Consider the following 24,232-nt stretch of genomic DNA (forward strand, 5'->3'; position numbering starts at 1 on the left):
GTAGATCACGTTACCAATACCAAGACAGCGCCTGTCACACAGAGACGGTCCAGAAGAAGTTGATGCATGGCTTGTATGTGTGCAATGAAACTCTGCTAGTGTGCTGAAATATTATTGTGTATAACAGAAGAAACTTGGCCAGCTGACAGAAATTTGAGCAAAGTGAATTTTAAAAATCAGGTTGTCAAGAAAAACAAGTTCAGGAGATCTCATAAGTTATCTGTAACAAATTCTGTTTTGCCCGCCTTCCATTTTTGATCAGTGTTATGCTCATGTTTTATTTTTGGAATATATGGTATGCATATTCTATCATGGGTTTCTTATTATAAGTGTACAATGGAAATGCAGGACTTAAATAAACATCAGCACAGCCAAGTGCCCTTTTTCGATGCCACCGGTAGATAAAACATGATAAAGTGCCCTGTAGGGTGCTCTCTCTAGTGGACAACCCGTGGTGGAGTGTCCTCTATAGTGCCCCACCTTATACTTTATTTCTTCCTCCATCGCTCCTTAAACATCCCAAGTCCACCGCTGAATAAAACAAGGTGAATTGTTTTTAAAACGGCCTTGAGGAGCGCATAAGTTCAGTGTATATACACGGTGCCGCCATCACACAGCTTTTAATGCAACATAGATTTCAATGTATCATTATAGACACAGCGAGCCATCCTCATTTTGAGACACTTTGTGCAAAAACATGCAAATGAGTACTAGTTTGATGGCATTAGGATTCTTACAATGACCCTGTTTCTCAAGAGCAATTAACTACAATTTGCCCCCCCACTTGTGATTATTTCTAATTGTCGCACCACTTTGCACACAACACGCAACTCCAAAATGTTTGTGTTTGACTTCTGACCCCGAGCCAATATGAACAGAACGGCTCATTCACCGAAACCTGTCCTGCATGACGACAGATATAAATTAGTTTGGGAGCACAAACACGCTGAGCTAAAAAAACTCGAGTGGTAGTTTAAGCGAGGTTTAAAGGGTCCTAACACTGGCTCATTTTCAACAGCTTCTCCGCCCCGGGGCATTTCTCCATACAAGGGTGGCATTTCCAAACAGGCTTAGAGGGAACTACTTCACAGTCCACAACCACAATTTTCTTTGGTCAGCAGAAATGATATTCCGGCATTACATATGTTAATGGCTGAGCTTTGATCATATAGGAACACGTATGTTTATGAATGTAAAAGTATAGAAAAAATAATTGCATCCAGTTCAGACCACTCTGTTGTTTTACAGTTAAACTCTGAAGCCTTAAAAAATCATCTCTGCTGCGTTATGCTCTTGTATTCCTCTCATGTCCACTTGCTTTTTCTTCGCTTTTTCTATGACAGTAGCTATATATTATATTTCAGCAAAGGGGATTATTGTGGCCTTTGATGATAGCAGACAAAGTATTTTCCATTGCTCTGGGTCCCATCTTAGGAGAGAAAACAAGCCAGCGATGTTCAATCGACCTGTCAAGAAATGGAAGCGTAACCGCAGATAATCCTTATGAGAATTCACCCAGAAAAAAAGATAGGCTTGCTGTTGTCCCCATATCAGAGACTACTGCCATGTATTCTATCGTCGCTCCCCACTTTTCCCAAATCGTCTCAGGAGAGAGAAAGAGGTGGGGAAGCAAAACGAAAAGGGCAAAAACAAAAAGACAAGTGCTTCTGAGATTCATTTTTACCTCAACATACCAAATGTGCTCTCTGCCTGCTTTTTTGCTCGCGGAGAGAGAGTTCATTTCACTTTGTGAGTCGTTTTCAGAAAACTCCAGAGTTTTATAATCCATGGAACTTCACAAAGCCGGACCTATCACCAGGTGCACACATGGGAAATCAAATGTTACCATCCTTTCTAGCAGCTTCCTCCCTCCGTTTGAAAAATGTGTGCAGGAGCCTCTCAACGGTGTGAAATTACTCCCCTGGGTGGGCAGAGAAAAGGCAGCCAGCCAAAGAATGTCACCTGGATTCCACTCAATGTCCCCTCATTTGTCATGAGTCTACTGCACAGCGCCGGCCCATACAGTATTACAGGAGCGTCTATTTTTTCAGCGGTGTGCTATAAACTGTTGCTGCTGAGGCTGTTTTCATTGTCATGTTGAGAAACAACCTTGTGGCCTGCAGGATTGTTCTGCCGAAGATCCTTGTTAAGGCTCAGTTCCACAGACATTTTAGCCCTGTGTGGAAATGGCTTTTTATGTCTTTCAACTTGATAGGTATGTTACAGGAAAATAGGATATCCATATTCTTGTTTATATTTTCCGTTTTTTCCCACAATGATTGGAAGTGTCTCTGTTCATGACCACATTATTCCTTTTGAAGACCTGGAAATAACACAAAATACAAAATGCAAAGGGACGGGTAGCAGGAATTGGGGGGGGGGGGAGCCAGACAGAGTGAGTGTGATTGGTATGAATGTCACATTGTGCCTGGGGAGTGTGAAGGAGAGTCATTACGTTCACAGAGGAAGCAGGGGAGGGTCTCTTTTTGAACTCGGCGCATTTGTTTTGAAGTTTGCTTCCAATTATCATGATTAAGTCACTTCCTCGGGGTAACATTTGGTATTTAATGTGAACATGTCACACACACTTTCAAAGCTGGTACTCATTTGTCCTCCACTTCTTCCTGCTACTTTTCTGTCTGTTTTTTTGTGAATGCATGCCTCAAGAATCAACTTGATTAGATAACAACACGTCTCTATCAACGGTACGCACGATACATCCAGCGTGTTCAAACAAGCACGTTCTTACTCGGTGATGAACGGAGCTGATTAACAGTCGGTGAGATCTCGACGAGATTGCACACCAGTTCCCGGTGGCTTAGCACACACGTGCCATTTCTGTGTGATGGGCGTTACCGTGAAGTCAAATTCTCTCATTGCTTGTAAAACTGCACCGCATGTCTTCTGCCTCGAGTTGGTGCGCAGCTGAATCCACACAGTCTTTATGGGCTGTGTCACGGTTAAACCCCACTCACGTGTGCTCTACGCATGTACAGTGTGTGTGCATGAAAGTGAGTCAAGATAATTAGTCAAGTTTGGTTTTCCTGTTAATAAACAGTAAAAAAAATAAAATAAAATAAAATACACACATGAAAATTCAGTCATTAGGACACAGCAGAACAGATGGTTTCGGTGGTAGGGAAACGTGTGTGTTTGCCTGTGTGTGTTTGTGCGGACACACATGTTAGATCCATACATGAATGTGTCTCAGTCTGGCGAAGTGATCGCCTGTCTGTGCAGTCGCGGAGTCTTGCGGAGCTTTTTTTTTCCGTGGGTGTTTTGTGAGCTGTCAATCCGGCGATCCATCTTGTCCTCACCCAGCTGCAGATGTGCCACAAGCTACGCGGGGAATTTACCCAAGAAATTACACCGGGGTTTAAGCTGGAATCTGACATATGCCATAAATGCCATATTTCATCTCAGCAACACAGCAGGCAGCTAATACTGTTGTCACTTGAGTACGCTCAAGAAATGCAGTCCCTTTCTGCTGGAAAAGGGTCGACAATGGCATGGTTAATCAATTGAAAATAACTGTATGTCAAAATCAATCTTAGAAATGTATAAAAAATGTTAACCTGTCTGCTGTTAATCTGTTGTCTGCTGTCAACTGCCATGTATGTAGTTTAGTGGGTTGTGGAGCAAATGCCCTAAATCTCCATAAGAAATACGAAAAGTGGCAAAACACTTTTTGGCAAGATTACAATATTAACCCAATATGGAAAAGAATCAGCAGAAAGAAAGAAAGAAAGAAGCCTGGCCACATGACTGTGGTTTTCTCTCCTGTTTGACAAAGACCACAACATATGTGGTAAATACAAAGGGTCAGTGGTCATTGCACTGTCACACCACTTGTTTTACATGCCTCCTGACTCCCAAACTGCAGCTTTCGCTCTCACAGGATGATGTTCGAGGCAAGTTTTGCTCCACAGAAACACTAAAAATGTCAGTAGAGCTGTTTTATCACCATGCAAAGGCAGTAAAACATATCTACTCTTTATGCCCCAGGTTTGCATTTACTATCTCTCATGGTTCATCACTTATTCCAGCGTGTATATCAGTCTTTATTCACGAAACATTTCCAGTCGAGGAAGGCGACTCGCTACACGTGCAGGCAGCTGCATAACTGCATAAGTTAGAGGACAGAAGAAGACATTGACGAAGAGCACAGCTGCATGCATTTAAGTGCCAACTATATGATTCTCATCCTCTGCTGGGGTTTGCAATGTATCTTATATGACAGCACATACTGTGGGACCGACAACAATATGTGCTGAACATTTTATTATCCTTCCTTTTTTCCGTCATCATTTCCTCATCTTATGGGGAGTCGAGACGGACGTGATCAAGTAGAACAGTCCCACCACCAGGATTTATGTTCACGTATGTTTTCTATCAGCACATTGGCTTGTGCTGCTCTCCGCAGACTGCCAGCGATTAGCATTAAACTGATTACACAATGTTACACCATCCACATTGTGTCAACTTACAGGCCCCTCTGAGGTCTGCAGTAATCAGTGTGGTCTTTATCAGCATGACTCAGTGTTAGTTGTGTTAATGCACAGTGTTTAATGACATCAGCCATTACTGCATCATCCAGTCATTAACCGGAGCTAGAGGGCCACGCGAACAGACAACTGGGATAAAGGCTTTGAGATAGTCATTGTGTAAGGCATGCTATATTGTTAACATCATTATACCATTAGAGAGTCCTCAGAGCTGCTTTGGTAGTGAGCATTAGCTAATATGTTGTGTGCATTCAGGGCCGTGGCACTCAAGTTGACCTGGCAGTTAGAGATCATGAGGGCCATCTGGCGAACTACAGTATATACAGTAGTGACACAGAATAAATAATTCACCAGACAATTACCCAACAGGGGCGCTGCAGTGTGCATTAGGAAACCCCTGAGCGAGGCTGTTTGAAGGAATTACAACACATTCTTAAAACTGTCACTTTGGACCTCATTTACTGCACCTTCAGGGCAGGTCGGAGGAGTGAGGAACAGTACAATGTTAGATAGATTCTGAAAAAGAAATGAAAGTTTTTACTGAGTTGCGTCCAAACATAAACAGAGGACAGCCACTGTTTTCGTTCTGTAGAAGCTTTGGAAAATCACGTGAAATGCTGTTTAATGCTGGTTCAGAAGGGCAGCACAGCATTTTCCGGGTGAATGGAGCTTTGGATTCTGTGGAACATTTATACATTTAACTATTCCCCCCCCAGCATTTCCCTGTGGTGATACTTTAAGTTCTGTTACTCGCTGACATTGTAGAAAGAATGTCGGCTTTGAAACCATCTCAAGTCCCGGTGGAAAGAGCACACACATAACAACTGGGGAACAGACTTTGACGCAACACCGGCGCTCCATCGAGTGAATGCCAATCTGTTCACTCTTGTTTCACCACATTTGCTCTCCCCCTCCCCCTCTGCCTCCTCCAGCAGCAGTGTTCTTTTACTTTTGTGATGCAAAGTTTCCACAGATATTCTAGTTGTTCCATAATGATCAGAAAATTTGAGCCCAGTGGTTTCCCAAATATCATAGTGCAGTGAGGTTTATGCAGAACCAATCAATACACAGATGTTGTCATTTCAGCCATAACACTGCACAGTGACATTTACTTCAGAGCGTTTTAAAGTGGTGTCATTTTTACCGGATAACCGTTTGTTTTCTTTAGAGTAGCAACCAGGAAAAACAGAGAACAAAATGTAAAAAAAAATTGCCAACAATCTATAGAGAAGGCAACATTACATTGTGCAATCACCCCTCAGTGTATAATGATATGTTAAAATATACAAATGTACTTAAACAACTGCAAGCTTAAGCTCAGTGAAGATGTGCTTCTCTAACCAGGGTCATTTTTTGTCTTTTTTTTTCTTCCCTGGCACTGGAACTGACCAACCTAATGAACAAATAACTTGTATATTTTTTCAGAACATGTGGTGAGACTTTTTGTGTGTATCCAAGTCTCATTTTATATATCTAGGAATGCTTCAAGTTATAGCCCACAAAAAAACTGAGTGGCAAGCCAGAGGAAAAGGATAAAGGACTCTTCCTCTCTGTTTAAAAACAGGCAACACGCTGTTAATGCTGCAGGATTAGTAAGAGGGATCTATATAAGCCACAATTGAGCTGTGAAACAACTGAACCACAGCGAAACAACTGAATCATCAGTCACAGTCAGCATAATAATGATAATTTATAGAGTGGTCCACTGACGATGTCAGTTTGTTGTCCAATCTGTGAGCTCGCTCAGCTAATTAAGTGCTGTGCCCCCATTAGACCAGTAGAGGCCAGGGCACATTAATAGTTGCTTGCTTTTAGTAGTTGGAAGTATTCTGTGGGATTCAATTAAAGGTATAATTACTGTTATTCATTATCGTGTCATTACACTTTTAGTTGGTGACACATTAAATAAAGTGTGGTTTATGTCTAGAACCTGACTGTGTTTATTTCACAACAGGGAAAAAAGTCCTTGGTTTGATTCTGCCCTATGGAGCTTTGTTGTGTAGTTGTAGTTGTGTAGCTGTTCTTCCTGTATCTGCAAGTTTTCAAAGGAGCTTTGTACATTAGTTTAAATCATCAAAAAAGAAGGGGGAAAAAACATTATCAATATAATGTAAAGACACAACATAGTTGACATTAAGTCAAAGATGTCTTTGTATTGTGCTGTGGCGATATCTACTGAAGTTAGCATGCTAGCAGCCTGTCCTGCCTTGTAATATTAGTTTGCACCATAAGAGGCAGGTAGTCTGATTGCCCCTGTAGTTTCAGTTTCAGCTGTTGCAATGGAAAGTTTGTGACTTCTAATAAGTCTAAAAAGAAAACAAAATTATGTCACAAAATATCACAAAAGGAGACATTTTTAGCCTACACCACATTTTCCTTGCTAAAAAGGAAGAGACCTGATTTTAGCCATGTAAATCACCTCTGTACCTCCTGTCTTTAAACTGGCGTCCGTCTGCCTAAGCTGTGTCCAGTCCCAGTCTGTTGTCCAGCTTGGTTTACTGGGAGGTGAGCCTAGCCAAGCTGAGGTCACTTCGCTAGACCACCAATTCAGCTAATTGCTAATGGTAGCTAATGGCTATAGCCAAAGATGGTTACAGCCATGAATATAATGAGCAACAGTAAGTGATAAGGCTGCACCCTGCTGTTTTCTTTTTTGAGTCCTTTTTATTACTTAGCGTCTAATAACGAATGCTAGGACAATGTAGTAATATTTCTCCTGTTCTAATTTTAACATTTCAAAGATAGATAAAATGAAATAACACTAATAAAACTCCTTTCAAAAATGTGGATATTACAATAATATTTCCTCTCAATTAAGAGGGACAGTCTAAACAAAATTCAAGTCACCTTTAACCCAAGTGCACAGTAAAGTCGGTGGGCTCACCACATATAAACCACATAGTAGCGTAAAAATAAAGAAACTCCTGATTCAGCCCTGATGTGTGGCTTGGGAGCAGTGAGGCACAAAACCTTTGGCCAATTCTCTCAAATGAGCAAAACTAAAAGTGTGGTATCTTTTCCAGGCTGCTGGTTTACTGGTCTCTTGGATGAACAAAAGGGCGGGCAGGTGTCCACAGCAACCATGGTCTCTGCAGCTTTAATTAGGCTCTCCGTCTCGGTGATGAACACAGGTGTCCAGCAACAGCTTCATCCCCTCAACATTCCAGTGAACAATAAACATTGACTTGATACTGCAGTGTCAGCTCGAAGCAGTCCTGTTTGTACATGCTTGTCAATCAACCACCTCAACCAATGAATGATCACCATTACTCTTATTCATAAATACCACTTCCTATATGGTTTTAAACAAAGTCACATACCTTTATTTTGTAAGGTATAGTAGTTATGAACTGATTACATTACAAATTATACCTTTAATACAGGTGCTCCAGTTGCTGCCTGCAGGTGAACTGGAAACTCTTCATAAGAAGTCTGAATATGATATTGAATCATTTGCTGTTTACGCTCCGTCCAGGTTGTCAGCAGGGAGATGCCTGTAGCCCTGCACAGGATAAGTGGGCTCAGACAACAGATTGTACATTTATTATTTTTCCAGTCAAGAAACAATCCACTCATGTTTTGAGTTTATATCAAGATAAAAGAGCAAATAAGAAATATCCCAGTGTTTTGGGGGGTTTTTTTGCAAAATCTTGCAGCACAATATCTGCAGGCTGTCATTAGGTGGGCATTATGTGTACCAGCTGCTTGTGCCTCAGCAACATGACTGTACAGTGTCCCTCCTGTAGAGAGTTCAGTTTTCGGTTCATGATTCACATGTAAATCCTGTACACTTTCAACACACCCATGAAGTTAGTATGAGAGGTTATGACTGGATTATTCCATGTTCAGTAGTGCTACCATGCCAAGTCTAGTTATATTTTCCAGCATATGGGTCATGCATGTGACTTGTACGGGAAGCTCAGATGGAAAAAAAAAAAATGCACAGCATGTTGGCAACCACAACAATTAAAGTAAGCTACAGAAAGTGTCGGATATAAACAGTGAGTCAGTGGTGAATTTGCATTGCTCACTAGTTGTGTGTAGTTACCCCAACAATGGACAGAGGCTATTACTACACAGGGAGAGGCAATGGGCCAGGAAGAGCTGCTGATGGATTGTGCGATTTGATTTGCAGGAACAAGGAAATACCACTCCTCCCTGGTTATGTTTCAGACTTTAGAGAAAATGGAATTGGTTGATAAAATGTTTATACCCTGTTCTGTTCTAAAACATCATCAGATAAGGACAATTCTCAGGTGTCCCTCCTAGCAGCCTTAAATGCTCGAGGAAGCATATGGGACCCCTCCGACGTAAGTGGTACCAAATGTGTTCTCCCCGTTTTTTCTAACAATGGGTCAGTGTTGAGCGGAATCATTTGCAGCAGCGCAGTATAGAAGCGGTTGTTTAGTTTGCATCAATGGGCTTTCAAGACAATGCCAAACATGTGCAGGAGACAAAGTGTTCTGCAAATCATTAACTTATGTGTCCAAAAGTTTCATGTTCTTCCGTGCACAGTGAGTCCATCCCAAATCTATGAAAGGATAGAACATCAATCTCAGACACTGGCTTTCCGTCATTTCTTTACACTTTAAGAAGATATCCATTGTGCTCTTAGATTTTCAGTCGTCAGCAGATTTTAACCAGAGACCACAATGTGTTATACTATACAGTAGTCATTGCTGTATCTTGCATGGTTTTGAGACTATATAATTAATACAAATCTGTCTACAGACAGAAACATAATCATCTATTGAAGTATGGAAAACTGCTTCTTTGATGTCCCCCTCTACAGTAGGTGTCACATTTTCACATTTTGCCATGACTCGCACACACACAAACACACACACACACACACACACACACACACACTAGGTGAAAATGTTACCAGCCGTTGCTGACGCAGCTGCTAAAGTTTATTCCTTATATCATTATGTATTTTCATCCATATGTTGCCTGTTTAAGTTCTACCTCCTCTGCTAACTGGAAACAGGAGAAGCATATAGCCCTGATGGTGTAGTAGATTGCTGGACTACTGGGTTATGTAATCTCGCTGAAGCCCACTGGGATCCTCTCATTGCTGAAAGTAATTCTGGGACTCCCTCAAAGCGAAGCAGCTCATGCTGAGAATGACTTAAAAGACTGACACAGCCATGACCTCAGTCTCTGCTGAATCAGCTTTATGCTACAGATAGGATACCATCATCCATTTCCCCGGCATCACCTGCTGTGCAACCCTCTCTTTTTTCACTCACTCCGGTAGATGTGAAATCAATCAAAGCCTCAGTGTTTGGAGTTTTCTGTTTGGGTTAACCTAAGTCGAGGTGCTGTTTCTTTACATTTGAGGGGGGGTACGTATAGCATGGGGAAATAATTAAAGACCAGAGAACTGCCAACATTGTTACTGGCTGTTTCCCATGGAGTTGTCAATGCATGGGAATTCTGAATGTATACACTGAGCTCGAATATATACAGTATTACAACAGGAGTTCAGTTCGACCGAAAGCAGACTCCAAAATGAATAAATCTGACTACATACATGCAGTTACTTAAAAAGCTAAGCATTAATACTTGCTGCTCACACAGGAAATTGCTCTTGATGTTTATTATTTCATACTATGATTCCATGCTGTTTGTGACACGTTAATACTCCTGTGGTCCTGTGCCTAGTGTCATGTACTCAGTATGAATTCAAACCATGTCAAACGGCTCTTCCATAATGCCGGCATACAGAGGTGTTGAAATGCATCGGTTGGGAAAACTCAACACTTTTCCAGTGCTGACACGAGAAATTAAAAAATAGGCAACAGTATTTTCTACATAAATTGTGACCAAGCTGGGCAAAGAGCAACTACTGACGAATGGCAGCCACATTCAGAGTTTCCACATTGCATCACATGGCTCTTAAAGCAGCACCACCTTAATTTACTGACTGTCACCATAACTATAATCTGATTCAACTATTTCAGCAGCCAACCTTAAATGGCAAGTTACCCTCACCTGATCGTTAGTGAAACAAACATAAGCATGCTAGTTTCTGTTCCTTTTTTTTGTGGAGAGTAGGACATTTTAATGACAGGACTGGCCTCCCTGCATGCAAACGTTTCACCAAAACAAGTCACTGGCAATCTATCATGGGCGTTGCAGTGCTGTGCTGTAACGCAACCCAATCGATTAGCTAGGTTCATTTCTGGAAAACCACCATCTTGATGGTTGTTTAGGTAAAATTTTTAAATGCTGTGCTTATGCTCTGTTACGGTTTAGGCACAAAAAATGCTTGGTTTTATAAAGGAAAACATCATGGTTTGGCTTAAGATACTTGCTGCAGGTGCCACAAAAACGGCATTAAATGTCCCCACTGGCTCATACTGCGGTCTCCCATTTGGCAGTCTTGTGGCTCGTAATAAAGCCACCACTTTCCCCTCCACCTCTGGATGTGAAAGTTAATGAGCACATAATGTAAACGTCACATTCCGCTATTGGTACAAACGACAATTTTTGACCTATCTGTGGTTTACAGAAATGTCAACAGCTAACATTATGTCTTGGTGACTTGGCTGTGTGAAGGGAGGTCTGGCTATGTGAGATAACCATAACGAACAACGACACAAGACAGAAGGCTAAATCCTTTCTTTCTCCGTTCCTCTCATACGTCTTCATCAATAATGTATTGAACAGCCTGTACAGGTTGTCCATGACTATAAGTTTTTGTCACATTACAGCACACTGGTGGGAACAGCATAGGAGTAGATGGGAAACAGCTTTATTTTCAGTAGCCAATGAGCTTTATGGCCAGCAGGGAATACAGCGTGCATGTAGATCGGTCATAGGGAATCATGTTTAGACCCCATAGAGGAGAACAACTATACCAATGCAAATGCTTTCTTTTGTTTAGAGGCCAACTTTAACCAATGTACATGAGGGATATCGTAATGAATTTCATGAGATAACTTCACACTGTAGCTGACTCTAATATCAGCTCAGTGTGTGTTATTTTTCCTCAGCTGCAGCATCTGGTTCATTTTACAAGACAGATGAAAGATTGTTAATATGAACTGTGTGAGCACAAAGGCGACCTCCACCCATCTTTACGCACACAGTGAGTTATGGTTTTACAGTGGCTCTTTGAAGTGAACTGCGCAGCTCTCACATGCTTGATGTACCAGCACTACACAAAGGACATCAGTGTTCCACACATGGTTCTCCCAGGTTCTCACTTGGTTCTGCGATTATAATTTTTTCCCATGAACGGAGCAGGTGAGGTGGAACGTGCTGCTGAGGCAAACCTGGAGATGCATAAGGGTTTCCGCAGAATTCCTTTGCTGGCGTTTTCCCCCTATTTTATCAGCTAAAATTGCATTGTGTATACTCAATGCCCAGATTGAAATGCAATGATGGTGGTCCATTGTTATATGCTCTCAGAGGGAGCCCCACCTTTGAGATGATGCTGTGTTTTTCTTTTATGTAAATAATGAGCTCAGATGTGGTGTGACTGTATTTGCTTACATTGGTTTCATGCAGCCAACAGAAGCAGCGCATTGGCTGTAATTTGGAGAAAATCGGTGGTTGGAAAATTCTGAGCTGATAGAGACGAACAGAGAAGGAAGTGAATCAAATTGCATGTGTAGATTATGTGTAGTCGTCAGTGGACATCTCTGCTGTGGTAGCCTTTCACGACTGAAATTCGTAACAGACATGATTTCGAGCTGGCCGGTGCTGCTGTGCGCCATGACAGACAAAACAGTATTTTTATTTCTTTTCAAGGAAATGTTTGCCTTATTAAGAGACATGGGGAAAAATATCCTCACTACAACCGACACAGAAATTATATTTGTTATGTTAGGCCCAGAGGCTATGGAGACATCAAATATCTTAATGTTTTCCAGCCCACTGGAAGTATTTGATATAGAAAGTGAAAAGTGGAGTTAAACCGCAACCCAGTATCATTAATCTGCCTACAAATGAGACAACTCTATACTTGCAAATTGATGTCCCTTTTCATGCACAAGTGATAAAACAAACCTTTCCATTAACTTTTGTGTAGAACCGATACAAAGTAATGCAACCATTTTCATCATGATAACAAAAGAAAAAAAGATGTAGCAATCGTAGTTTGTTTAGGTTTAGGTTTAGCCACACAGTCCTTGGTCAGGGCTAAGAAACGGTGATGTTATGTATGTGATGCGAGTTGAATACATCTCATCTGTTAACCTATGGTCCTTTTTACACGATACATACTCAGGTCTCTTCGATCTTAAGTCCCACGATTGTTTGACCCTTTTATCAACCTCAAATTCCAAGTTGCTTGGACTTTACTCGATCTTAATTTGACCTCACCTGACACTTTTCATGTATGGGATTAGGACGGAAATGGACTTTGGTGTGTTTACTTCATGTAGTTTGACAGTCTTAAGTTGTGTTATTTGTACACAGACCGAAGCAAGTGGGCTGTATACCGACATGTTGTTAAAAAAAAAATCACTGTAAACCCCAATGACATGTATCGTCCTTTTTAAGTGGAATGCCAAAGTATTCAGGGACCAAAAAAACATTAAAACCACCTCTTTCTGCCTCTTCCCCACACGTCTTTACTCAATTGTTCTCATTACCATCCTCTGTAGGGAACATGTGGAAGCTATGTTCCCTGTAGACTTGAAAACAAGGAATCAGCTAGGAGGCAGCTGCACATCATGATGAAAATGGCAGCGCAGCCAGCCAGGCTGATTTGGAGATACACTACACTTAGCTGTAAATGGTTTCAAGGGCAGGACAGGAATGAATGGCAAGAGTGTTGTATTAGATCCCCTGTAAGTTGTGTTAATTTTCACCTGACTTTGCACTCGTGTGTAAGTTGTGTAGGTGATCTTTGTGGCCCACAGACCTTCATTACTAAATGACACTTTTGAAGTGGTGTTCTTTTAAAGTGCAGAAGAGGAGGGGCAGTGTAAAGCAGTGAGTTGTGCTTCGTGGTAGGGAAGAAAAGAGCGTTAAGGGGGCAGAGGTGGATGGGAAACAGACTGTGAGGAGAAAGAAAGGGAATGGGCATGAAGAGAGCATTACACAGTCCTGCTATAAAGTGAGCTGTTACTTTGCCCAGAACACAGCAGTGTTGGACAGCCCTGGCTGAAATCCGAACTGCGTTGGACCTGATTGCAGAACAAATTCTAGTTTGAAGCTTCTGTGCTTTATATTTTATTACACTAAGGGAAAATGTCCCTGTCTTGTCAGAAGAAAAGAAAACATATCTGCACAGAGGGATCCATCTGTCATCCCTTCGTTGGCAAACAATTCTGTTAGACTAAAGGAGATATTCTCATTTCTCATTTGCTGTGTTTGAGAGTGTAACAAAGGAACATTATGCAGCAGGTTATGTTGCTGCTACAGAGCACAGGAGTGCAGATAACTGTGATCCATTTAAAAGTCTCCATTAAACCCACATGTTTCTTCAGTTGTTGCAAATCTCAGGGACCTTGCTGGAAAATAAGAACAGCTGGGCACTGTACTACAACACTGTCCATGAACCCATTTGAGGTTTGGGGGGGTTGCCTTCCTGTCTATATACTGGTGCTCCAGAATTGTAGGGTGGTCCTCAATGCTCGACCCCCTAGGCCACCCCTGTTTCCTGCACTAGAGCCACTTCTGTTTACATAGCAGCATGAAGAGAGAAAACAAGAGTAAGATATATCTTGTTCAGTAAGTGCAGAGATGGAAGGTTTACAGATACACCCAAACACATTCAGGGGTTGATACTGCCAAAAAATAGTAACTCTCAGTTCTTGTTTAGTCATTCATTTGGGTGGGTGGTTGGTTTGGGTTTGTTGTAGGAAAAGGCCCATTGTAAAACTCAAATGATTACTCTTTTGTGGAACATTAATACTTCAAAAGTGGTTGGGAACACATATTAGTCAGTCATCTTGTGTAAAGTGCGTCAAAGTCCCTATGAATCATTGACCTTCTACCATCATACTTAAGCTTCAAGTGTGATCACAGCCAAGCAGCTCTGCAGGCCATGTGCACCCGAAGATGCTGGGAAAACCTCCAGCATTGCTATAAAACCAGTAATGAGAGAAAGTTACTGTAAAAGATCAGTATGGAGAGTTTTTATAGTAGAAATCTTTGGTTTTGAGTAGTTGTTGTGGTTTTTTTGCTTTGTTTTCTGTGGTGGGGGGTGGTTCCTTGATTGAAGCACAGAGGTGATAATTTTTTTTATTTTTTTTCAGTACAGAGGCCACAGCATTTGCAGCTTGTTTCTTTGCATGGGAATGTGAATCAATGCTTGACTGAAGTTGGAAAAAGAGCAAAAGAGATATGGCCTATAATGATTACTCCAGCAAAGGGATTAATAGAGTTTACAACCATCCCTTCATCCAAGGATTATTTCCTGTCAAACAGAGGTCTGTTCAGCAGCATCGACAGTGGGGCAGGATGGAACGAATTCATTCCTCTCCCATTTCTTCTCTCTTTTCACACTGCTTCCTGTTACACAAAGGATCCTCTGTGAGAAGAGATGGTGTGTGGCAGGGGAGGGGAGATGAGCAGGGAGGGAGGTTGGGGGTGCTGTGGGTTCAGTGTTGGATTGCACTGGTGGCTAAACATTTAACTTATCAGTAACTAGCTATTCTAGTTTTCACTCTAGCATCACTCTGCATAGAGACAGCAGAAGCAACCAGATGCAGCAGGTTATTTAATAGCAGGCTTGAGGTTATGATTTATGCAAAGTGAATGGAATGGATCAGAGAGGAAATCTGACAGAGTTCCCCCAGAAAGAGTTTAGGAGCCTGTTTCAGGTCATTTGAGTTGATTGGTGCCTATTTGTCGTGATATTTTTTGTGGATGTGGTGTTAGGGTTGGTTTAGAGGCAGAAAACTGACTTCAGTCAATGACTGAGCGTTAGACCTAAGACCTTCATGAAAAATAGAAATTCCACGAATAACCAATAAAAACAGATGTGTCTCATTCAGTATCAGAAGACATTGTGGCAATGATTTTGAGTCAGTGGGTCAAATGACCAGGAAGCTACTGAAAGAAAAACATGTTGAAAAAACATTTCAATAGCAGATGGGTGAAGGACAACACCTTTAATGAGGAAAATATTAATGGCATTACCTGCAGCACCCCAACAGTAGTGGAGCCCACCTTTTGTATGCCTGCGTACATTTACACACAAGGCATATCAGTTTAACTTAACTTATTATTCAAATTTCGCAACAGGCAGCTTCAATCACAATCTAACATCATTCAGTGTTCTGTGTTCTTCCACACACCTCGAAGGACAAACAGTCTAGATTCATAATGTGAATCTGGACCATTGTTTGGGGTAGGTCAATTAGATGCCTGATAAATCCTGAGCTCCATCAGAGCTGTTCAAAAAAGAAATATATGAGAAGCCTAAAGTTCGATTCTGTTTAATCCGGCGAGTTTCCTCCTTAAAGCAGCCTCTTTCGAATAAAAATGTTCTTAAAGAAAACATGTCTATCTATCTATCTATCTATCTATCTATCTATCTATCTATCTATCTATCTATCTATCTATCTATCTATCTATCTATCTATCTATCTGTCTGTCTGTCTGTCTATCTATCTATCTATCTATCTATCTATCTATCTATCTATCTATCTATCTGTATAAATTATGTTAATAATTCTATGTTCAGTTAGGTTACAATCCATATGTCTGATTTTCTCATCTTATAACATTTCTGCATATTTTATTTTCTCCATGCTAAAATAGGTGGTGACTTGAGTATATGGCATTTGTTTTGTTACATTTAAGCTTTTATGTGTACTAAGACAGTAAGTGAGAGACGTTTCTAATGATTTGCAGAGGCACTCAGTAACAGATAAAATGGGAACCTGTTCACATCAGTTTTTCTCTTGTGTTTGGCTGACTGAATGAGTTGTATGTCTAATCAATTATAAATGAAGGGAAAGCTCTGGAGTCATCACTGCTCTCTTTCAAACATATGCCCTAAGACAGTTGATTTTGGAACAGTTTTTCATTCTGTACCATGATGTACAAATCCTAACCTTCAGCCTCTGAAAACATATGGTTTCTATAACTCCACCATACTGTCGGCTTGGGAGAGATCTACACTTTTTCACTTAAAGTCTCACTTGCTTCTACAGCAGTGAAACGGTTTCTCTAAAGGGGTCTCCTGCTTAACAGAAAGATATCATGTTCTTATGTCTTAAGTGTATCAGATTCCATTAAGTTGTTTTCTTGTTTTTGCTGTTTTTAACCATCTTATAGTTTAGTTTTGATAAGGCTGCACATATTTTGAATTTGAACACCATCTGTTTCCTATCTGAAAATGGATGTTGAAAGCAGCTTTTTAGTTTCAGTGTAAATATCAGGCAAGAGATCTGATTGAAGTTGATGTCTGTATTTTATTCACAATACCAGGTGGCTGAGTGACCCCACCCTTGTCCCTGGCCGGAGATTACATTGGGACGCTGACATCTGCATGGGTTGTATGACTCTTTATGGCTCCTTAAATCAGTCATAAATAAAAAGCACATCTGGCTGTACTGCCGGCTTCTGTGTTATTCATTAAATTGGTAAGGGTGCAACAATTTGCCTTGAATCCACCCAAGATATCCTCCTACACCCCAGCCCTTAATGTTTCATTTGTAATTTGATTCAGAATTTTTCTTCGTAACTAAAGCTCCTTTTAACCTTGTTCTGGCATTGAGTCTCACTGTGGCTCAACAAGGCATTTGAAAATTCAATGTAGCTCTTTTATTTCAACTCAAAATGCTGAGCTCTCTAAGTACAGTAAACTGGGTGATAATGATTTCAAAACTATAAAAGGTAATAGAGTTGAGACATTCTTTTTTAAGTAAAGAGAGGAGAAGCCGGTGACAATTTAGCTGGTGATACACTACACTATGGTATTGAAATCTCTTTGCACTTTTACCAGAAGAAAACCAAATGCAGATTGGTTTCCCACAAATGATGTCTCCAATTTAATGTACTCATTTCCCAGAGCAACTGTAAATTTGCTGACTTTGCCAGTGTAGTCCTTAAATGCATCCCAGAAAATCTAGCAATGTGTTAGCTTTGAGAACATACTGTAATTACAGCTAGGTTTCCATGGCTCCCTGTTGTTTATCTTTACACTGCTCTATCAGTATGGAATTTACAACTTTCCATTCAAAATATTTAAAGAGACCTGCTGTTATTGCTTTAAAGGGCCATGCCAGTGGTTTTGCATCTTACAACCCATTTTTACTGCAGATTGTGTTACTGTGGACATGTTGTTCAGAGCATTCTAAGGTTGCTTTTCTAAGTTGTTTTTATTATGCTCCTTTGACCCTCGTGGTGCTGCCGAGTGCTATTAATTTGAGCAAAGAGTCTTTACACTTGCTTGAGTTTGCTGCTAGAACACATTGAGCACCTACAATCCCAGTCCCTTGCCAAGTACTTTTTTCCAAACATATGATTACATTGATTAATAAAAACTCAGTTTTCTGACAAAAATCAATTAATGTTTTGTGGTTTGGATGGACCAAGCAGTGAACTCCAGCTAAAAACGAAGAAGCCAATGCAGACACACCAAAAGCTGCAGTTCCTTGAATGAACGCTCGAGACTGGCTTCAAAAGTGAACCAATGCCTGTGAGACCTTATATTTAAATGCCCAACTTTAAAGCATTAATATGTTAACAGCCTGTTACCAAAGTACTCTACAGGGGGTGAATTCTTATATAATTCATTCTTTTAATGCATAATTACATGTAACTGCATGGCCGCTTTGTGTGAGTATTGGACAAGTATTGGACACATAACATGGCTTGTTGTGTGTTTAATTGCACTACCAGACTGGAGTATAGTGACAGACACTGCTGTTTCTGATTCTGGCGTTGGCAACCTCTGAAGGAGATAGCCGTGGGCAGAGCCCAGAGCTTCTGGAGGAATAAACAAAAGGAGTGTTAGAGTTAGGGTTTGTTTTTTAAGCTTTTAGAATTAAAAAGTTGATCGATTGATTTTCCTCTCTCAACCTATCTGAAGCAATGAGCCATGGAGTTCCTGAAATTCACCACAATGTACCACTAACTGTCTCGTATTTGACTGCTGAATGGTGGGGAAATGTACCTTACCTAATGAATGTAAAAGGAAGAGCTTGGAGGAAGAAAAGGCACTGCAGAATAACAGAACAAAACCCTGAGTATCTGGTAAGTGCTGACTTTGATCAGAGATAAAACTAAACACAATTACAGCACATATTCTCGATGCCTGTTGTTGCATAAATCTCCTCTTGTGGAGTTTGTGAGAAAAGATTGATTCTCTTCATTGTGTAACCACAGAGAATAAAAGCAGACATGTTTCCCGTGTTTGTATATCTGCGCCAAACAAGTTTCAGGTCTCTGTGAACTGGAAACCTCACTGTCTGGGATGCAGGACCTAAAAATGTAAAACATTTTGGTATGGTTTGGAACCATTGAAGTTCCAGCAAACTGGTAGACCAAGGATTTGAGAATAAAGGCTTTTATAGTCTGCAAGGCCCTTTGAGGTAAAAGTTTGATTTGAGGCCATAAATATGGGTATTAAACTGTCTGAATGTTCCATTCTCAATGAAACCTTGAGGAACACACCCACAGATATCCTGCTGATAGACTTGGAATTCTCTCATGAATACAATTTAGATGATGACTTTCTCATCTTGTCCTCTTTCCTGATTCCTGTAAATGATGAATGTAGAAGAAATTGCCTATACTACAGACTTCCTCTATATGACTGTAGCATGGTAGTAACCATGTGTGACTCACTGTGTTATGGCGACCCAGACTCCATTAGCTCACTTCAAACACAGGTCAGCTGCAGCTTCCAGTTATACCACCTTATGCACGTGGACCATGAGACATTTGTTTTGTGATGCATGACTCAGATATACGTATGCAGCTCTGAGTCATGTCCTTCTAGGTACTTTTGGTGTGTATTCCCCACCCGTTACCGTTTGTGTGTGTGTGTGTGTGTGTGTGTGTGTGTGTGTGTGTGTGTGTGTGTGTGTGTGTGTGTGTGTGTGTTTGTGTGTGCCAACAACTTGTGTAACTGACTACTAACACTGCTGCACACTCTCCCTTGTGAAGCTTTTACTGCCAGTGACGTTTGAAGAAAAACTGATACTAATTATTTCCATTACAAATGATCTACTTCACTAATCAAGCTCTAAGAAAAAATACTAATAAATGTTAGTGCTAAATATCTCAAAACATCTCTGTGGCTTCATAAAATTTCATTCTTTCCAACGGAAATGGTTTCACTGATGACAATCAGCATGTGTTTTCCATATCTACCCATATTGATACAAAACATTTAATATGTCAACTGAGTGAAAACTTATTTTGGGTGCAGACAAAATCCTCTTGCCAATAATCAGGCCCCCAATTGTGAACAGCCACACTTGACAATATGATTTAACATTGTTAGTTGGCTGTAATTGCTCAAGTTATGTTAATGCAGTGTACTCTCCCACAGTCTTCTGCAGCTGTGGCTAACATGGAGCCATACACCCACGAGCCCCCTGGTGAGAGCTTGGCAGCCAAGTACAAGAAGCAGACAAACCCTCAAATGGAGACAGGACAAAAGGGAGACAAAGAGAAGAAAGCGGGAACAAATGGCTGCTTGTGACACAGCAGTATATAAATATTCATATTCTTCATGTAAAGCAATCCAATGTGTGCTCTACCTCAGGCTATATATTCATATGACTGAAAGTTGGGTGTGATTTCAAGAAAGATATGACACTCTGGAAACATTTTCAGGACTTAAACTGGATCTATGGGTTCAGATAAAGTAGAGTTGGCTTACTTTATCTCCCAAAAAAGACAATCCTCAATCTGCCAGTCTTACAAGGTGACTACCAAGTTTACATATAAAAAATGATTGGATATAGAAGATGTAGGCGCTGAGAGCTATACTTTTCTATTTTCATTTACAGCTAGTTAGCTGTGGTGAACATATAGTTGTGCATTTAACAGCTAAAGAGCCAAATGTTCACTTTGTAGAGACCAAAAAACAACCAGATAAAAGTGATTATTGGAATCCAATTAAGTGCAAATGTGGCTCTGTAACCCCACCTAAGTCTTATCACAACCCCTTCTCACTCCCATTTCGTCAGACAAGGCAGCTTGGTCAGCAGCCTTGAGCTTTAAACTACGATGCTCCTCCTTCCTCTTTAGCAGCAGCTATGCATGTGACAGGCTCCGCGGTCACGCTAGCTACAATATGTGAAATGCATCGTGGCTGGTTGTCATTACCCTATGTGAGTAGCTGCCCAATCCCAGAAGCACATGCATGAGCATGTTTACCATCAATACAGCAAAAATATTTGGATAAAACACACACAGAACTGCAGTAAAATCAGAGAATTTGATTCTCTTTTTATCATTACATTATTCATGATTATTTGGGGGCAGTGATCTGTAATTCACTTCAATTCAAAAGGGCTTTATTGACTTGGAAATCATGCGAAAAATATTGCAGACGAATAAAAGTAAAAGTTGTCTCAATATTTGGACAGCACACGGTAACAGCAATATGAGCATTGAAAAATATGCTACGCTGCCACAGGCAACCATGTACCCTTGTCTGACAAATATTAAAAAATGTCAAAATAATCATAAACTAACTGAACAAACCAACCAACCAAATAACTAACCAACCAGTTAACAAATCAATCAACCAGAATTTCATTTTAATCTCAGAATGTTATCATTGAGAGATTACACTAATGCAATACTGTATAAGCAGTATTTTAATGTTATAGCAAGTCAAAGTGAAGCTCATTTGAACTACTTTGTTGCATTGCATCATTTAGTAAGATAATCATGCACTTTAAGAATGTGAAATCTCGATCATTAAAGAACTCCAGCAGTCAGTCTAATGCAGTGGAGTAAATTACATTCTATATTTTCCTGTGAAATGTAATGGTGTAAAAATATAGAGAAGCAGAGGAACTCAAGTAAAGTACAGTATATGTATTTTTTCCTCCTCTGATCTGTATGTCCAATGGTACAACAACAAAATAAACAAGAGAGAGAGAGAATAATTAAAGAACATTATAGGTGACATGAGACAGAATCAAACATAAGCTATCAACACGTGAGAAATAAAAGCTGTTAAAGTGTCATGTCAGGCAACAGTATCAAACACCCAGCACAATTAAGATCACATAAATGTCAAGTTACATTTTGGTGGTTTTTGATCTTGAGATTCACTTGGCTGTGAAGGACCATTTGAACCCTGGGGTTTCTTAAATGCTGCATTGTGGTTTGTCGGTTTCCGTGTCGAAGCCAGCAGATGGATGACATGTCCCAACATCCGACTACATTTCTACAGCACTGCTGCCACGGACACCCTGGCCACCATTCAGCCATTGCACACAGATGGCAGACAGAACAGGCCGAGACGCCAAGCAAAGACCACCATGTGTGGAGACAATTCTAATCAGGATCTGATGACGGAGGACATCCATTACAACACTCAAACCCAAGCAAGCGCTTTTGGTTCCACCCTGATCTGATATGGAGGAGATGAGACTGTGACACACCAGCTGTGTGGCGTCAATGCTTCTCTGCTCACGTATGTACAATTCAGCACATTTGCTTTCTTGTTCCACCCAGACCTTTTAAAGCCCCAGTCTCCAATGCCATTGTTTCATCACTGCCTTGTTACCAGGAGCAAGCAGCGTATTATCCCCACGTCATCTTCAGAAATGTTTCCAAGTCTAATCACGTGTTGCACTGGTGCAGATAATGAGGAACACATGTTTGGTTCATGTGAATGTGGCTAACATGGGATAACCCGTGCTTGTTCAGCTTCGACCCTTTCCTGTCAGCCTCATGGAAAGGTTTATATAAGAGACTCTTGACAATCGCTTTTCGGATGCTACGCATCATCCTGCCCGTATACCTCCGATGGGCGGGAGCTGCAGCATGTCAACGGGAATCGTACCAGCCGTTCAAATCTTGGGGGAGCAGCCTGCAGAGAGCCAGCTGTGAATGTGCTCATGGCCCAGAGACTTGGCCCCTGCACAGCAGACACGTGAAGGAGACTATGGGTTGGACGCCTTTCTGTCTCAAGACATTCAATATACATCAAGACAGGCCAGTACATTCTGTACTCCCAAACGAGCACATATGCAGATGAATAAGTTTATGTGCACAGTATTATATCAAATTTATCTGATAAGTCATGTTTGAATAGACATACAAGCTCAGCAACATTGCCAATACCAAAAAAGTGGTGTGCATGGAGACGCCAATATAAATCTCCGCTGCTGCTTGTCTTGTAACAGTGACTCAGGCAAATTCAAGTTCACATTCTCATCAACCAAGAACAGACATTAACCCTTTACTGTGTCATACTGGAGAGATATAATGGAGTCTTAGTGTCACCTTTGTGTTTCAGCGTTTTTCAAGCACATTTGTCAGGTTATGCGTTGATTACGCACACTTTTAATGCAAAGCAAATCAACTGAAATCTGAAGTAAAGATCCTAAAAAAAGTTTAACTTACAGAGTGAGTCAGTTCAAAGCTCTGCACCAGAGAGGTGACACCTGTATATGAGTGTGTGTGTGGTGCGTGTGTGTGTTTAAAAGCTATGATGACCAGCATTGGAGATGGGGACAATTAATGAGCAAAAAGAGGCCATGGTAAGGTGAGGCTGTCCCGTGTGTGTGTGTTTGTGTATGTAGCAGCACTCTCTTGTCAGCGGGCATGGAAATGGTACAAGTCTCAATAGTCCTAGTTCTTTCACAGAAACACTATGAGACAATTACCCTACCACTAACTCATTTTTTTGGCTCAGCAAACATTTTTAAATTGAATTACAAAAGTTAAAACAAAACAAGTCTGTAATGTTAAACTTGAGTCTACAAACTGGGTGACATCACGATTGGTTTGCACAAAGTGAAAACACCAAAGGATTAAAAGAATATTAAATATAACAAACATAATTTCACGCTTGGCTGAGAGGTATTTATAAACACAAAGGGCAAGACAGTGAAGTGGAAACAGACTTAAGGTCCATGTCTGCATAGTGTTTTTTTTCTATGACTACAATATCTTGACCACTGCTGCTGCATGACTGACACCTTACGGTTAACTATAAGTTTGTTTTTGTTGACATCGGGACATTGGAGCAAGTAGGATGTGTGTGCATGACATGATCCGTAGGAGACATAAATATGGTGAATGTCATCACCTTAAGGCTTGAATGGGCTTCATTCAATCACGACATCTCATTGCGCGCTCTTTTTCTACAACAGTTTAACAACACCTGCCTCGAGAATTTGCACCACCTAATGCTTATCTCAAAGAACTTATCCAAATATTCCCAGAACAGAAACTCGTATTGATTTGCAAGTTTTAGCAGCTAAGACTCCTTCTGGACAAGTCATCAAGTTCACCAGACAACAAATCTTCCTCGTGACATGATTTAGGAAGAGCACGTCAAGGCCAGAGATCTTTTGAACCTGGCTCCTATAGACGAGCAGAGCATGCATATGGAAAGTCAGACTGAGTTTATGAAACAGGAAAGTAAAGACTGATCTACCTCTTCAGCTATCTTGCCACCTACTGCATGTGTTTTAATCCATGCTGTAATATGTCATCACTTTCGACGCTATTTCATCACTTATGTTTCATCAGTAGAGAACACTGAGGAGCTTTCATGTTAAACTGAAATCCCACGCTGCACACAGGCCATCCAGTTTGTCTGAACCCAGAGC

Source organism: Acanthopagrus latus, chromosome 5, assembly GCF_904848185.1.
Source record: "Acanthopagrus latus isolate v.2019 chromosome 5, fAcaLat1.1, whole genome shotgun sequence".
Taxonomy (NCBI): Eukaryota; Metazoa; Chordata; class Actinopteri; order Spariformes; family Sparidae; genus Acanthopagrus; species Acanthopagrus latus.